Source organism: Benincasa hispida, chromosome 9 (assembly GCF_027475165.1).
Source record: "Benincasa hispida cultivar pf3 chromosome 9, pf3_genome.v1.1, whole genome shotgun sequence".
Classification (NCBI taxonomy): Eukaryota; Viridiplantae; Streptophyta; class Magnoliopsida; order Cucurbitales; family Cucurbitaceae; genus Benincasa; species Benincasa hispida.
In genome coordinates this window covers 10,064,190-10,082,053 of record NC_143486.1, presented here as the reverse complement: position 1 = coordinate 10,082,053, position 17,864 = coordinate 10,064,190, and positions in this window count along the sequence as shown.

Sequence of the window (17,864 nt, the reverse complement as noted above, 5' to 3'; positions counted from 1 at the left end):
ATTCTTCTTGAAGGGATCGAATCTCGAGTGGAAGTGTGAGAATGCCTTGCATTCAATTTTTCCATTTTAATGAAATAAAAGATAACAAGCTTAAACAGAACATAATAGGAACATCATACTTAGCATGCATTATAATGGAGAAACAAAGGGATGAACAATTCTTACCTTCGTAGATTTCCAAACTTCTCGAAATTCCTCTTGTTCTTCACACAAATGTCTTCCCAACGATCATCGACACTACCACAAAAATAACCTTGTTATTCTCTAGGATTCCAAGAGTTGGATGAGTGGTCTCCAACCCTTGGAAGAGGAAGAGGTAGAGAGAATGTAGAGAGAGTGTAGAAGGGAATTAATTTGGAGGCTAGGTATTTTTTTTTTCACAAAAACCAAGTTTGCCCTAACTGGGCTAATAGGATGAATTTATATGGAGAAGGGTTTTACCCATTCTCCAAGTATTTCCCTTTTCACCCTTGATGCCAACTAATTAAATAATCCATTATTTAATTAATTGGCACATTAGTTAAATAACCACATATTAAATCTAATTTAATATAAAGTTAATTAATTAATATATGGCATCACATTTTTATATATTTACACCTCTCTAACATTATAATTAATTAAATCTTCATGAATCTAATTCACATGAGTTAAATATTTGAATCTCATTCAAATAATATTTTTCTCTGATATAATTTGAATTATAGATCACATCCAAATCAGATGGAGTAAAATTGGCTAAACTCATTAACCAAATTAATCAATATTCGTTAACCAAATTAATCAATATTCGTTAACTCATTAACCAAATTAATCAATATTCGTTAACTATGGGCACATTCCACTAAAGACCAACAACTGCATTCTTCTCACTGCAAATATATTTCTATGTCCATGTATATAGACCAATAACAACAAATTAGTCCTTCACGAGTGTTCGTAACACCAATTGAGTAAAATTATCGTTTTACCCTTGGGTTTTCCTCTAATGAACAACCTGTTTATGGTCCAACCATTAAAGAGGAACTCCTCTCGGGCCAGTGAGAGGGTAGGGCTCATTGTTCAAGTTCCAAAGACACCAGTTAAGGGAACACTCATCTACTTACCCTAAAGTCGGGAATGAGTGAATTCCATCTTGTATTATTATGTTCCCAACTCCCCACTCGGTCTTGTCACCAAAATGGTAGGTTTATTGAGTCTGTAAACTGACCACTCTCACCCATACAAATTAAAGGAAAATCCCTCGTGAACAGAATTTCATAATACATTCAAAATTAAGACTAAGTTGCCTAGATTATCCTATTGAAATAGAAACCAAACTAGTCAACGGTGTTACATCTAGTGGTTGTTATTTCGTAGTCCAATCTTATGCAAACTCATTGAATAGGATAATCAAACTTGCATGTCACCTACACGAATGCATTGGATCATTTCGTTTGTATCAAATACAAAGTGGGTTGTATCCATTGTATCACCAGGATAAGGTTCTTAACTATATCCCTATACTATGGACCCTTTAGTCTATATGTTGGAAATTGATCCTTCTATGTCTCCACATACTGTTCAAAACTCATAAGATAACCTTATATGTTAGCTTATTAGATTTAGGGTTATTAAGACAAAATAGAATACAACACAATCAATAAATTTATTGAAATAACATCGATAAATCTTTATTAATTATGGTCAATTAATTACATTTACTATCTATGAGTGTTAGAGTATAAAATCCAACAAACTCCCACTTGAACTAAAACTTTAGTAAGTGGAGTGTATATAATAATATCACTATCCAAAACAACATGAATGGTAAATAAATACAATAAACTAGGGTATCCATATACCCATTCCACATCTCCAACTTGCCCTAGATTATACAATGTACGTGTCTCGCAGATCTAGATTCTCTAGATGACTCTCGAATACATTAGCCGAGAGGGCCTTTGTAAATGGATCAGCAATGTTGTGCTCCGAGAAGATCTTTGTAATGATCACATCTCCTTGTTGCACAATCTCTCATATCAGGTGATACTTCCTCTCAATATGTTTTCCTCATTTGTGGATGTGAGGGTTCTTAGAGTTGGCTACTGCCCCACTATTGTCATAATATGAGGTGATAGGCAAGTTCATGTTTGGGACCACTTCCAAATCAGTTAGGAACTTCATGAGCCAAACTACTTCCTTTGGTACTTCACAAGCAGTAATATGTTCAACCTTCATAGTGGAGTCTGCAATGCATCCTTGCTTGATACGCCATACTACAACTTCCCCGTTCAAGGTAATCGCTGATCCTAACATGAATTTCCTAGAATCCTTGTCAGTTTGGGAATCAGAGTTAGTATATCTTGTAAGGATCAAATCCTTAGACCCATACACAAGCTTGTAGTGTCTTGTTCTCCTGAGATACTTAAGGATGTTCTTAACCACAGTTTAGTTGTAAACCCCCAAACCCATTTTACTAATTAATTATGCTTAAGTCTCCGTGATTACGAGTTAATGATGTTGGGTTAGTTAAAATGATATGAAGGTATAATGAGAATGTATGAAAGGATAAAAGAAGGGAAAACATGTTCTAAGTATGTGATTTTAAGCTATCGGGTGAGATGATGGGAATTAGTTCTTAGAAGAAAACCAGAGAGCTTGATACAACGAAGTTTAGTCAAGCTATGCAGCCAGTCATCCCATACTATGCGGTCGGGCATTTAATAAGAGGAAATTTTGGTTAAGTATGGCTCATAATGGATTCAGACGATCATAGTGGAAGTTGAGTTGGCTATCGGGTGAGTAAAGTGTTAGCCGAGGTTGGTAGAAGGTGCATGCGACTAGTTTCATGTGATATAAGGAAAGGCTAAATGCAAGCAACATGCGAGCAGTCGAATTGCCTAGACCAGCGCTCCAAGTGATACTAAGGTAGAGTGCTAAGAGGGGCGCGAGATAAGAACTGGCTGATAAGCTTAGAGGTTGGTAGGCAAGGTTGCCGTGAGCATTAGGCAATAATATGAGGAATGGTGTCGCATAGATGATGCGATGAGGTAAGCTATAGAGATTATTCAAGGGAAAATGGTCAGATAAGGCTTGTGAAAGTGTCTAAGACAAGGTGAGATGATTGAAGTTTAGAGTTAATCAAATATTAAAGAAGGGTTTAAGTGGTCGCAAGCCCTATGCGCTGAAGTTAAGTGGAAGAGTTCAATTTAATCACTTAGTAAGTGGGACAAGTGTCAGTATTAGAAACGTTAACTAGGTGTTATGGGCCAGATGACATTTAATTAAGATAAGTTTATATGTAAACTCAAGTATAAATAGACCTTGCGAAGAAGAAATCTATTTAACTAATTTTCACATGCTTAAGGAATGGGATTACTGTCAGCTGAAGGTCAAAAGGTGTTGAAGGGTTCTTAGGTAAGCACGAAAGATTAGAGAATTTCTAGCCTATTCGAAGGAATATGAAGCTTAAATTCTAAGGTAAGAAAGTTAAGATGTTTATGAGTACTTTCTTAGAAGGAAAATTTAGTTAAATAATGGCTGGATTTTTCTCATAAGCCCTCACTAATTAAGATTTAAAAGTTTAAATCTGGAATAAACTTATGGATGAACAAACAGGAAGCTGCATCCGAAGAATAAGTGAGTAGCTGATGCGACGAGGATTGGGCGATGCACGTACATGATTAGTGAGGGCTTATGAGAAAAAAGAAAGTCGCGGAGTAAGGTGCGCGCATAGAGTAAAGCTTGGGGCTACGATAAGGGGGTGTCAGCGGCCGAGGCACACTAAAGGAGACGCACAGCAGATGCTCGTCGCATAGGCACAGTAAGTGTGTCCTGACACCTGACTGAGCACCTGTAAGCAAGGGTTGACATTGTTCAGCCAACTGTAAGGTAAATTGATTAAGTATTGATGATGCGATGAGATGGGTTGAGATGTGATCAGTTGAGTTAGGCTATGCGATGATAAGTTAAGAGGAATGTCTAAGTTTGATGATAAGTTTTAATGTTAAAGTTAAGCTCAAAATAGAGCTAGTCTTATTAACCAAAGGTATTTATGGATGTCGCAGGGCAAACACAAATAAAGAAAGCCTATAACCCGTTGAGGAAATAGCCTAAGACTGTGAGTGACATATTTTATGAATGCCTTTTTTTAAAAAATGGAATGGTTTCAACGCATGTTTTATGATGAATATTTTACTTAAGAGTTTTCAAAGCGTGAAGTATGTTTAAGTTTGAAGGTTTGCAGATTTTTTTCTTAAAAAGGCTTTCAACACATAGGCTATTTGCCATGCAACGAGTTTTCACGAATTTAAGTATGAGTTTAAAGCAAAGATGTGGACGCATATTCATTTATTTTCATAAGTTTTTGAGTGAGTTTATGATGAGTTTAAAGAAAAACCTTGAGTTTTATGCGATGAGTTTTAAAAGAGATTTATGATGTTACTTAAGTTTTGAAGAGTAGAACCATGATGATTTAAGATGTTTCCATGGTGTTTAAATGATGTTTTAGGATGTGATGATGAAAAAACCCGATACTAAAGGTATAAAGGTATCTTTATCTCCTGATACCTAATGTATGACGGTATCCAGGGTACTGCCACGTGCATGTAGGTACTATGATGTTGACACTGAATATGTTGAGATTACTCCACATCAGCTAAGATTTCGACATTGAGATATTGAGCAAAAGAGTTCTCTTTCAACTAAGGCTAAGGAATGATGTTTTAAATATATATGTTGATGATGAGTAAGAATGATGTCTTTATGATGTTCTTAATGTATGTTGAGGTTTGAGTTTCAAATGTTTTCCAAACCCTGAGTTTAGAGATGCATGTTATTTCTTGAGTTAATGCTTTAGTTGATGTTTAATGAGAATGATTTTATAAAAGTAAGTCACTCACTGGGCTAGTAGCTCACCCCTTCCAATGTTTTTTTCCCTAGATAGTGGTTAACTCCCCAGGAGGTAGTTATTTTGCTATTTGCTACTCAGGTGCAAGTTTTGAAGAAAGAAAAGGAAAGTCTAGGTTGTCGAGTTTGTCTTATAAAGAATTAATTATTATGTACATATTAAGGACAAGGGATGGTAAAAATGGGACCCCACTATAATGTATATTTTATGTTATGTATATATATAAGTTTGAGTTGTTTCTTATGCATGTGTATGAAGATATATATGCCAAGTCTATGAGAATAGGTTATAAGAGGGTTAGGATGGGGAGTGGATTCATAAGAGGGTTGGTATCTAATGTCTTCACATCCCCTCCTAGGTTAGGAAGGGAATTTGGGAGGGTATGTTACACTAGTAGTCTAACCCTAGATTTGACTGGTACCTACTGACTATTCCCACTGAATATCAACTGTCTGGCCTAGTGTAGAGCATAGCATACATTAAGCTGCCCACAGTTAAGGCATAGAGAACATGTCTCGTATCTTCAACTTCTTGAGGTGTCTTAGGGCACTGTTCCTTAGACAAGTGAATCTTGTGTTTGAAAGGTAATAAGTCCTTCTTAGAGTTCTGCATTGAATATCAAGTTAACATTTTGTTGATATAAGTTTCTTAAGACAAAGCCAACATTTTGTTCTTGCGATCCCTAATAATTTGGACTCCAAGTATATACTACGCTTCTCCCAAATCTTTCATTTGGAATTGAGCTGGCAGCCATTTCTTAATATCAGTAAGATACCCTACATCATTCCCAATGAGTAGGATATTGTCCACATAAAGTACTAAGAAAGCTACTTTACCGCTGATGATTTTCTTGTAAACACAAGATTCATTAAAGTTTTGATCAAAACCAAAAGATTTTATCGAAGCATCAAATCTAATGTTTCAAGATCTAGACACCTGTTTCAACCCATAAATGGATCGATTCAGCTTGCAACCTTTTTGCTCTTAACCTTGGGCTAAGACATAAAGATGTTCTCTTCAAGATTATCATTCAAAAAGGCAGTGTTGACATCTATTTTTCATATCTTATAGTCATAATATATAGTTATGGATAAGATAATTCTTATAGACTTAAGCACAACAATAGGGAAAAAAGTTTCCTCATAGTCAACCCTTTCCTTCTAGGTATAACTCTTTGCTACAAGTCTAGCCTTGAAGGTTGTTACCTTTCCAGCTACATCTCTCTTTCTTTTGTAGATACATGTACATTCTATGAGTTTAATCCCTTTAAATAGATCTATAAGCTCTCATTCCGGATTGAAGTACATATACTGCATTTCAAGGTCCATGGCTTTGACCCACTGGTCCTTGTCTATGTCATTCATTGCTCTATTTATAGGATAATGGATCCTCAACGCCATAATCTAGTATGACAATCTAAGTTTTAGTTAAACCCAAGTAACGGCCAGGTTGTGATATAACCTTCCCACTGCGTCTCAATGATTGAGAAGGACGAGACTGATATGAAGTGTTGGCTTCTTTATTAACTCTTGATGAAGGACTAGTTGCATCAATAAGCCTTGTTGATTCTTCAGTAGCTCCATTTAATACTAATTTGCTACGTGGTTTATGATCTCTCATGTGGTCTTCCTCTAAGAATGTAGTGTTTTTCGATACAAACACCTTATTTTCTTGATGATCATATAACAAACCACCTCTCATTTCATTAAGGTAACCAACAAATTGATGTACCCTTGAACGAGGTTCCAACTTCTTAGGATTTCTCACTAACACATGTGCAGAACAACCCCAAATTCTGAAGTAACGTAAACTCGAATTACTCTCTCTCCATAACTCGAAGGTGTTTCAGAAATACTCTTCGAGGGAACATTATTCAAGATTTGAATTGCAGTCTCTACTGCATACCCTCAAAACGAGCTAGGCAATTGAGCATAGCTCATCATAGAACGAACCATATCTAACAAGGTTCTATTTCTTCTTTTTGATACACTGTTTTGCTGAGGTGAACCAAGTGCTGAAAGTTGGGATTGAATTCCATGTTCTATTTAAAGGAACTGTGAAGTTCCATAGCGGAAGTGGGGATCAACCACTTTTATTTCCACAGAATAAAAATTTTACATAACATAATTTATGCAATTAATATTTTAATTTACAGCATGCAATTGAAGAAGGAGAAAATGAAATTAAGGTTTAGAAAAAAAAACATTTTTTTGTCTCAATTTTTATTGTTCCATAATTGATTTTACTGATCTATTGGTGGGTTGCATTCTGTATTTTCTCATATGATGAATGGACATGCTTGGTTTATAATGAGTTATGCCTCCCTATCGGACTCGTTTTGGGGTTATGCAGTATAGACTACAGCTTATATTTTGAACTATGTTCCGTCCAAAAGTGCTATTGGAACACCTTTGGAATTATGGAATGGGCGCAACGGTAGTTTACACCATTTCAGGCTCTGGGGTTGCCCAGCAAATGTGCTTGAGGAAAACCCTAAGAAATTGGAACCTCGTTCAAATTTGTGTCTATTTGTAGGTTACCCTAAAGTAACAATAGGTGGTTACTTCTACGATCCTAAGGATAATAAGGTGTTTTTGTCGACAAACATCATCTTTTTAGAAGAAGACCAAATAAGGGAGCATAAACCCCACAACAAGATTGTGTTGAGTGAACTTTCTAATGAAACTACTGAATCTTCAATAACAGTTTGAAGGGAACCAGTGAAGGCTCTACAGTGGAAGCGAGGATCGTTCTCAATTTTCATTTTCACATAATTGAAAAAATTACAGAACAAAAAGAATAATTATGCATTAACACAAGAAATTTACAGCATGCTATGAGATGAAGAAGAATTAGGAAGAAATCAATAAACAAATTACTAGCAGTTGATTACACCAAAAGAGTTTTAACAGAGGATTGTCATCTATCTCTCAACCTATGAAGCACAGATACTTCATGTGAGGCAAAGAATCCGTATCAGACACGTATCAGATACCGATACTTTCAGATACTTTCCAGATACTTTTATGTATCTATTTTTACGCTTACATTTTTAAAAGGAAAAAGACAAACAACTCATCTAATCATTTTCCAACTAAAACTAGGTAACCTATTTTTTTAAGAAATAGAAAATGCATCTTTAATGTATCGGTATCCTCTCTTTTTAGAAATATATATTAAAATAGTATATAAAAAATGTCATATCCTTCAACGTATTCGTATCTTAGTTTTTTAGAAATTGACGAATCGTCGTATCCAATCGTATCCATATCATGTAGTAGTATTCGTTTCTGTGCTTCATAGCTCCTAACTCATCTAAAATTTTGAATAATATAGATGAGAATGTAGAATTCGAACAAGAAGATAAATATGATTTACTTGTTATCGAAGCATGTTTAGTGGAAAACGATAAAATCTGGATAAGTGATTCAGGTACCGCTAATCATGTTTGTACTATCTCACGGGAAACAAGTTCATGGAGACAGTTGAAAGAAGGTGAAACAATCTTTAAGGTAGGGACTAGGGAGGTTGTTTCAACTAAAGCAGTTGGAGATATAAAGTTATTTATAGGAGATAAGTACATTTATTTGAAAAATGTGTATTACAGTCCTTCTATGAAAAGGAATCTAATATCTATCTCTTGTTTGCTAGAACAAAATTATAAAGTTTATTTCGAAAATAATGAAGTGTTCATTAATACAAGAAGTAAACAAATTTGTTCTACAACATAAGAAAATAACTTGTATATTTTAAAACCGACTAAGGTTAAAACCGTATTAAACATAAAGATGTTTAAAACTGCTGAGACTCATAAGAAAAGGAAAATTTCTCCAAATGCCTATCTTTGGCACTTGAGACTAGGTCACATAAATCTCAACAGGATTAAGAGACTAGTTAAGAACGGTCATCTAAACAAGTTAGAAGATAGTTCATTACCACCTTGTGAATTCTGTCTTGAGAGTAAAATGACAAAAATATCTTTTTCTGGAAAAGGTCTTAGAGCCAAAAAACCCTTAGAGCTGATACATTCAGACCTTTGTGAGCCTCTAAATGTTAGAGCAAAAGGAGGGTATGAATATTTCATCAGTTTTATAGATGATTATTCCAAGTATGGGCATCTTTACCTAATGCACCAAAAGTCTGAAATTTTTGAAAAGTTCAAAGAGTATAAAGCTGAGATTGAAAACCAATTAGGTAAAAAGATTAAAACGCTTTGATCAGATCAAGGTGGTGAGTATATGGACTTAGAATTCCAGAACTATTTGATAGAACATGGAATCCAGTCTCAACTCATAGTCTCTGACACACCTCAGCAAAACGGTGTGACAGAAAGGAAAAACAGAACCTTGTTTAACATGGTTAGTTCCATGATGAGTCATGCTCAGTTACCAAATTATTTTTGGAGACATGCAGATGGAATTGCAGTGTATATTTTGAACATGGTTCCCTCGAAAGTGTTTCCGAAATGCCTTACGAGCTCTGGAAATTTACGTCATTTCAGAATTTGAGGTTTCCAGCACTTATGTTGGTGCAAAATCTTAAAAAGTTGGAACGCCGTTCAAAAGTATGTCTCTTTGTAGGCTACCCAAAAGAAACCAAAGGTGATTTCTTTTACGATTCTCAAGAAGACAAGGTATTTGTATCGACAAATGCAACCTTCCTAGAGAAAGATCATATGAAGAATCATCAACCTCATAGTAAGCTAGTAATAGAAGAAATGTCCATAGAAATGACAAATGTATCAACAAGAGTTGTTGATAGAGCAGGTCCATCAACAAGAGTTGTTGATGAAACTGGTACTTCACATTCTTCTTAAGAGTTGAGAATTCTTCGTCGTAGTGGGAGGGTTATGCAACAGCCTTACCGGTACATGGGTCTGACTAAAGCTCAATTCATCATACCAGATGATGGTTTAGAGGATCCAGTGTCTTTCAACCAAGCAATGAATAATGTGGATAAAGACCAATAGATTAAAGCCATGGACCTTGAAATGGAATCTATGTATTTCAATTCTATCTGGGATCTTATAGATCAATCTGAAGGGGTAAAACCCATTGGTTGCAAATGGATCTATAAGAGAAAACGAGACCAAGCTGGTAAGGTACAGACCTACAAAGCAAGACTTGTGGCAAAAGGGTTTACCCAAAGAGAGGGGGTAGACTAAGAAGAAACTTTCTCTTCGGTTGCCATGACAAAGTCAATTAGAATACTATTGTCCATAGCTAGATTTTATGATTATGAAATATGGCAAATGGATGTCAAGACAGCTTTTCTGAATGACTATCTTGAATAGAGTATCTATATGTCTCAACCAAAAGGGTTTATACAACAGGATCAAAAGCAAAAGGTTTGCACATTTATGAGTTGAAACAAGCATCTAGATCCTAGAATATGAGATTTGACACTGCAATCAAATCTTATGGCTTTGAATAAAATGTTGATGAACCCTGTGTATACAAGAAAATCGTTAACAAAACTGTCGCTTTTCTGGTGTTGTATGTTGATGATATCCTACTCATTGGGAATGAGGTAGAATTTCTAGTTGACGTTAAGAGATGTCTGGCTTCGCAATTCCAAATGAAAGATTTTGGAGAAGCACAATATGTTCTTAGAATCCAAATAGTTCAGAATCGTATAATAGAAAATTAGCATTATCTCAAGCATCTTATATAGACAAGATGTTGTCTAGGTATAAAATGCAAAATTCCAAGAAAATATTGTTACCTTTCGGACATGGAATTCACCTATCTAAGGAACAAAGTCTTAAGACACTTCAAGGGGTTGAGGAGATGAATCGAATTCCATATGCATTAGTAGTGGGAAGTTTAATGTCTGCAATGTCGTGTACTCGTCCCGAATATGCCGTAGGAATAGTCAGCATATTTCAGTCAAATCCTAAATATGATCATTTGACTGCTGTTAAAAACATTCTCAAATATCTTCGGAGAACAAGAGGTTATATGCTTCTGTATGGTGCTAAGGATTTGATCCTTACTGGATATATTGATTCTGACATCCAAACCAATATTGATTCGAGGAAATCAACTTCGGGATCAGTATTCACTCTAAATGGAAGAGCAGTTGTGTGGAGAAGCATCAAGCAGAGTTGTATTGCTGACTCCACAATGGAAATTCCTGACAAATCTGGAAGTAGTTCCTAATATGTACCTGTCTATCACTCTCTATTGTGATAACAGTAGAGTAGTTGTAAATTCAAAAGAACCACGAAGCCATAAAAGATGAAAGCATATCGAGCGGAAGTACCATCTCATCAGGGAGATCGTATACAGAGGAGACGTAATTGTCACCTAGATTGCTTCATAAGACAACTTAGTTGATCCGTTTACAAAGGCCCTCTCGGCTAAAGTGTTCGAGGGCCACCTAGTAGGACTAGGTCTACGAGTTTTGCATCACTAGGGCAAGTAAGAGGATTTATGGGTATTGTAATGCCCTAGTTTATTGTATTTGTACATTTTATTCTCTCCATGTAAACTCAACATTGTATATATTTGTATATATTGATCTACTGGAGTTTTAGTCTAAGTAGAAGTATTACTGGGTTTTATGTCCTAAAACTCGCAATTTGTAAAATGATAAACATTCTCTATAATCAATAAACTTATTATTGATTTTATAAATTGTATGCATGAAAGTCTAAATCCAATAAACTAAGACCCATGACTATTACATGAGTACTGGAACTTTATGTGGAGATATAAAAGTGGATCAGGTTCGAGTAAATAATCAAAATGATCTATAGTATATGAATAAGGTTGGGTGCCTTATTCTGGTAACACTATTGGATGCGGTGTACTCTGTAATTATTACAAAGAGTTGTAAAGTGTTACATACGAAGTGATCCTAATTCGTACATATTATGACATGAGGAGTGGGGGCGTCCTATGCAATGAGTTTGCATAAGATCAGACCAAGAAATAAGTCACTCTTACTTTATAACGTTGTTTACTGTATAAGACTGACTATTTCACTTAGATGACCTAGGTAACTCGATCTTAATTTTGAGCTAACTATGAACTCCTGTTTATTCGAGATTATCCTTAGATTTGTATAGGTGAGAGTTGGCTAAATAAGCCTCCCATTTCAGGGGAAGACCTAATAGATAGCTAGGGACATAAGGTGCAAGATGAAGTTCACGCCTACCCGATTTAGGGATAGGAGAAAGGTTGTTCTCTCAAGTATTGAATCCAAGTCTTGAACAAGGAGCCCTACCCTCTCACTGGGTTGAGAGAGTTTTGGTTTAATGACTAGATCACAAACTAGCTGTTCATTAGAGGACCAGTAGGAACTTGAGGAATAAGACATAATCTCGAGGGTAAAACAGATATTTGACCCAGCCGTTATTACGAACAACCTGTGAAAGATCGACTTACTAATTATGGTTAAATCATGTGAACATAATATATCTACAATGAGGGGAGTTCAACTATGGCCTTTAGTGGAGTGACCCATTAGTTAACAAATAGGGGTTAATTTGGTCTCATGAGTTTAGCCAATTAATCTCGGATCGTTGGAGCCCATGATCTGTAGGGCCACGAGGTCTCCCTACTAGCTCGTAAATGGATTAGCTCTAAAGTAGCGTGATAAATTAATTTGAAACGTTCAAATTAGAATTAATGGAATTAGTAATTATATGAGATATAATTACAAATTTAATTTTAAGAATTAAACGGAATTGGAGAATTAATATTTAAGTATGATTTAAATATATGAAGTTGGATTTGTGTAAAATTAATTTAATATTTGATATTAATTTGATTGGATTATTTAAATTGTTTAAATAATTATTTATTAATTTTATTAGAAAATTAATTTATGAAATTAATTTGTAAAATTAATAAATTTTGATTTTTGAAATCAAATGAGATTTTCTAAAATCAAATTTGGAATTTAGATAAGTTGAACAATACATAAAAATGGAAAGTTGGATTTTTCCATTACACCTTCATAGTTGCACACACAAAACCCATTCTTTTGCCTTCAATTACTTCAAGCAAGAGTTGCATCTCATGTAGCTATCTTCCTTGCATGATGATCTGCAATATATTGAAGAGATTGGAGTGAATTTGAGGCATGCAATCGATAGAATTTTGGTTGAAAAATTCGTGGTGGAAAAGGTGTTCTTCAACTAGATTGTTGATGTGAGCTCTTCTCAAAATTCTTTTCATTCAAGCTTGTTTTGAGTCCTACAACTAAATCTAGAGCACTAAGAGAATAGTGGGGAAGATCTTGAGGTGGTCTACAACAAGATTTGGAGAAGTTTGCAGCTGGAGATCGAGTTTTGAAGAAGTTCTACAAAGGTATGTCTTGAAACCCACTTGTTTCTGCAAGAGCATGCTTTATATTCTACCAAAATTAATGAATTAGAGTGCTTAATGATCCTTGTTGCTTCCACTATTGCTGATACAATCCTGCATTTTTATAATGTATCAAATACAATATAACCTATAAATTCAATTTCTCTCAATAATGCATGGCGTTTAATATAAATCACATTTATACTAAAATTTAATTATATGAATCTCATCCATATAATTAATATTTGAATCATATTCAAATATTTAATCCTCTCAAAATAAAGTTTATATTATAATGTATCAAATACATTATTTTAATTATATATGATATAATTAATTTTAATTAATTATATCATATCTAATTAATTCCATCAATTAATTTGAACAATTCAAATTAATCTAAAATTAATTCTCAATAATCCCTGATGAGCTACAGAGGGGACCTTATGGACTTGTACATTGAAGCTTCAATGGTACTTGGATAATCAATTAAACTCTTTAATTAAATTATCCAACATCCATAATAATCAGTCATCATTTATTTAGTCAAGAAATCATTAACTAGCTTAACAATTTCTTTTAAGTGTGACCCTTCATTTTAGATCCTAAAGTTCTGCCCCAATGAGCCAACCGAAAGGAAAAATCAATTGGGGTAAAAACTAAAGCAATTCTATCCATTTCTAAAGTTAACCTTGATATTGACCTTATGCACAAACCATCCGAAAGGGGACGCTCCCAAGACGCCTCGAGGTTGTGCAATAAGATCTCACAGTGTAAACTAATGAAGGAGACCGTAGGACATGTTGACGCACATCCCTCTCCCACTTACTATAAATACTCTTTCCATTCACCTTGATATTAACCCATGCAAATACCATCCGAAGGGGGACGCTCCCAGGGTGCCTCAAGGCCAAGTATGAATCTCACAGTATGAATATTAAATGAGAAACGTGAGTGGAAAAGAAGGTGCACCTTATTGGTATAGGTAATAACTTTCAATTCTTTTAAGCATTTCTTAACCATACTTTCATGTTCTCAGGATCCTTTTCATTCAGACGTGATACCAGTTCATTCATGTACCCCTTCTGAACTCAAGTCGTTACAGAATTATTGATTTTAATTTCTAATTTCATTTAATTATAAATTTTATAAAATAAATTAAATAAATTGAAACCATTTATTGCATCGAATGACATACTTTATAAAATTACAACAATTTTATCTAAGTAGTGTCATGCATCATACAATTTCCATTTCATTACTAACCATATAAAACACTCATATAATAAGGTAATGAAACAATTAATAACATACATCCATACTATGTATTACAACTCTTATAATATAAATGATGCGTGTTTATTAATGCATGCAACCATATAGTATAACACTTTTATTATATGATGCATGAGCATGCTATAAAATTATGCAACTATATATGATAAAATTTATAATATAAATGCTGCATGAATAATGAATAACCTATGGTGGGAATTTTTACTATATGAAACACGTTAAGACATATATAAAATAATTAAACCATACATCATATGCATGATTTAAATAGCAATTATGGACTAGGATTGGACTCCTAAAATCATTTATTAAATTAATATAACATTCATTAATTGCATAATTTAAATAGCAATTAACTGTTACAAGTTAGTAGTCAACCGGTTCGAAACAATTGAACCGGGTCTTGAACTGCACAAACCGGATCGCCTATCACCCGAAGTGGACCTGAATCGCTCGAACCAAATGAACTAGAGGCGAACCAATCGAGCTACGAACTGAACCACCCAAGAACCGAAAAAATTGTTCTGTCTCTAAGCATTGTAATGCTGTGTCTTAGCATTGCAACGCTATGGAAAAATTTTCCATTCCGCCTCATTGCAGCGTTGCAACACTAGGGCATAGTGTTGCAATACTATGGTATTGCGAACTGCTTCATTTCTTCTCCAATTTGGGCTTCGTTTTCACCAGTACGATACTGGAAAACTCACGAACAACTCAAAACTTTAATAATACAGACTCGATAGCAATTAATGCTAAAAAATAAAGGGCCCTTACATACCAAATCATAAAAATTAAAGTAGTAAATCTAAGATCCAACCCCGAAACATCCATAATTGCAAACCATTCAATAAAAATTCATCAACATGAAAAAAATTACAACTATAACCCACCATTGTAATTAAATCTGGGAAATAAAAGAAAATTAGGATCGAAACCTTCGGTCTGATACCAATTGAAAGGAACCGGTGAAGGCTTCGCAGCGAAAGCAGGGATCGTTCCCAACTTTCGTTTTCACAGAATTGGAAAAATTATAGAACATGAAGAATAATTATGCATTAATATAAGAAATTTACAACATGTTATGGGAGGGAGAATAATTGGAAAGAAATTTCACTTACCCTTAAAGCCCAATAATTCTTCACTATTCCCTCGATCAGGATCACGAACCCTTCATTCTGGATCTCAATCTCCAAAATTGAAATCCCAAATGGACCCCACGACTTGAGAACCTTCTGTATTCTCTTGGGATTGAGAATTCAAGTAAGAGTTGTGAGCTTTGCTGGAATTCAAGAGAGGGAGAAGTTGATGAGAGGAGGAAGAAGAACTTTTCTTCTATGTGATTGTAAAAAACCCAGAACCACTTCTCTAACCATTAGAGAATACAGGAAGAAGAAGAAAAACCAACTCCATACCTTACGTACTGGCTGAGAAATTTAGAGAGGGAGTTGTAACTCCCTCCCTTTAGTTAAATTAAAATTAAAATTAACTTAAGTTAATATATATATATATATATATATATATATATATGTTATATCAAATATAATACATAACCTATAGTTTTTATATTGTATCAGATACAATATAACCTATAATTTTAGTTTATTTGAACAATGCATGATATTTAATATAAATCACATTAATCTCATCCATATAATTAATATTTGAATCATATTCAAATACTTAATTTTTCTCAAAATAAACTTAATATTATAATGTATCAAATACATTATATTAATTATATCACATATAATTAATTAAATTAATTATATCATATATAATTAATTCTCTCTATTAATTTGAACAATTCAAATTAATCCAAAATTAATTCTCAATAGAAGAGACCTTATAGACCTGTAGATTGAACCTCCAATGGTACTTGGATGATTAATTAAACTCTTTAATTAAATCACTCAACATCCATAAACTATCAGTCATTCCACTAAAGATCAACAGCTGCACTCTTCGCATTACAGATATATTTCTGTGTCCATTGGATATAACCAGTCAACAGCGCGATGACCGTTCACAAATTGCTCATAAGTATAGTTGGACCAAAATTAACGTTTTACCTCTGTAGTTACATCTAACTCCTTAAATACCACTGATCGCTCTAATGAACAATAAGTCATAGTCCAACTATGACCAAGTTCTTCTCGAGCCAGGAGAGGGTGTAGCCACATTGTTCAATCCCCGGAATCAGCCTTAAAAGAGCAATTTAACTACTTACCCTGACATCAGGGAATGAGTGAATTCCGTCTTGTGTAGTTATGTTCTCAGTTCCTCAATTAGACGAATCCTCAAACTGGTAGGCATATTGAGTTGGCAATCTGGCCACTCTCACCCATACAAATCAAAGGATCGTCTTCTTAGGCAGGAGTTCACAACTCACTCTTGATTCAGGTCACGTCACCTATGGTCATCCTGATGAAATGTAAGTTTCTACTATTAACGGTGTTATATAATCAGACTAATCATCTCGTGGTCCGGTCTTATACAAACTCTTTGTATAGACTACCCCCGCTTACATGTCTCTACATGAATGATCAGGATCAGATTATTTGTAGCACTTTACAACACTTGTAACATCTACAAAGGGGTCGTATCAGTAGTGTCACCAGGATAAGGTACCCAACCGTATCCATCTACTGCAGATCGTTTAGATTATTATTTAAACAAAATCTACTTGTATGTCTCTATATACTTTTTTAAATCATATAAAATAACCTAGAATCTTAGTGTATTGGATTGATTGTATGCCCATAAAATAACAATTATTTTATTAATAACAATTTATTGATACAATGTTTACAAACTACGAGAATACAAGAGATTTAGGACACCAATCCCAACAGTTGAAGAACCCAATACCTTAACAAGAGTTGTTGAAGTTGGATAATCCCATAGGTCAAATTCACCTCAAGTGCTAATGGAGCCTCAACGTAGTGGGAGGGTTGTGAACCCGCCTGTTCGTTATATGTAACAGAAACCCTAGCTATCGTAGCTGACAGAGATGTTAAGGATCCATTGTCTTATAAGAAGACAATGAAGGATGTTGACAAAGATGAGTGGATCAAAGTTATGGATCTCGAAATGGAGCCTATGTACTTTCAATTCGGTTTGGGATCTTGTAGATCAACCTGATAAGGTCAAACCTATAGGTTTTGAATGGATCTGCAAGAGAAAATGGGGTGCTGATTGGAAGGTACAAACCTCCAAGACTAGACTTGTAGCAAAGGGTTATACCAAAATTGAAGGAGTCGATTATGAGGAGACTTTCTCACCTGTTACATGTTGAAGTCTATTTAGATCCTCCTGTCTATTGCCTCATATTATGACTATGAGATTTGACAAATGGATGTTAA